This window comes from Oncorhynchus mykiss, chromosome 13 (genome assembly GCF_057628025.1).
Source record: "Oncorhynchus mykiss isolate SJ-2025 chromosome 13, ASM5762802v1, whole genome shotgun sequence".
NCBI lineage: Eukaryota > Metazoa > Chordata > Actinopteri > Salmoniformes > Salmonidae > Oncorhynchus > Oncorhynchus mykiss.
Window position 1 is genome coordinate 84,120,186 of NC_143034.1, and position 1,185 is coordinate 84,121,370.

The 1,185-nt window shown below is 46.2% G+C and overlaps 1 protein-coding gene across 1 annotated transcript in view; it reads right to left on the reverse strand.

Annotated features, from left to right (window-relative positions):
* Positions 1–222: 222 nt before the first annotated feature.
* traf7 (TNF receptor-associated factor 7) overlaps positions 223–1,185 on the reverse strand; it is a 46,920-nt gene continuing 45,957 nt past the window's right edge. Inside the window, exon 21 of the mRNA XM_090194520.1 lies at positions 223–1,185. This exon is cut by the window's right edge and continues 1,989 nt beyond it. The gene's annotated coding sequence lies outside the window, so the exon portion shown is untranslated.

Consider the following 1,185-nt stretch of genomic DNA (forward strand, 5'->3'; position numbering starts at 1 on the left):
CCCCCGAGGCCCAGAGGGGGGCAGCAGAGAGCTGTGGAGATATTCACGATGGTCATCTATTAAAGCACACAGTGGTTCTTAACCTGGAGTCCTCGAACAACGGGGGAGGCCACCGGCCCGGTCGATCCACGGCGGGGGAGGGTACCCCCCCGGCCGATCAAGGGGGACCAGTCACAGACTTCAGAGTGTACACTATTTTAACATTAGGGATCAGTCACACACTTCAAAGTGTACAGTATTTTAATGATCAGATAAATCAGGCGTACATCAAGTATACAACAGAACATCTAACAGATCTAGGATCAGAGAGAAGACATGATCAGTTTCTACATTACCCCCAGACTGATCACATAAAGTATATAACAGAACATCTAACAGATCTAGGATCAGAGAGAAGACATGATCAGTTTCTACATTACCCCTCCATACTGATCACATTGACATGATCAGTTTCTACATTACCCCCAGACTGATCACATATATTACTACATTACCCCCCCAGACTGATCACGTCAATTAGTAACACATTGACATGATCAGTTTCTACATTACCCCCCCAGACTGATCACATCCATTAGTAACACATTGACATGATCAGTTTCTACATTACCCCCCCCCCCAGACTGATCACATCCATTAGTAACACATTGACATGATCAGTTTCTACATTACCCCCCCAGACTGATCACATCCATTAGTAACACATTGACATGATCAGTTTCTACATTACCCCCCCCCCATACTGATCACATTGACATGATCAGTTTCTACATTACCCCCAGACTGATCACATCAATTAGTAACACATTGACATGATCGGTTTCTACATTACCCCGCCATAGTGATGACATTGACATGATCAGTTTCTACATTACCCCCCCAGACTGATCACATCAAATAGTAACACATTTACGTGATCAGTTTCTACATTACCCCCCCCCCCCTCCAGACTGATCAGTTCTCTTCATGTTTCACAGTTAGTAAAGAGAGAGAACCAGAGGAGGGAGGAGACAGAGAGAGAACCAGAGGAGGGAGGAGACAGAGAGAAAACCAGAGGAGGGAGGAGACAGAGAGAAAATCAGAGGAGGGAGGAGACAGAGAGAAAACCAGAGGAGGGAGGAGACAGAGAGAAAACCAGAGGAGGGAGGAGACAGAGAGAGAACCAGAGGAGGGAGGAGACAGAGA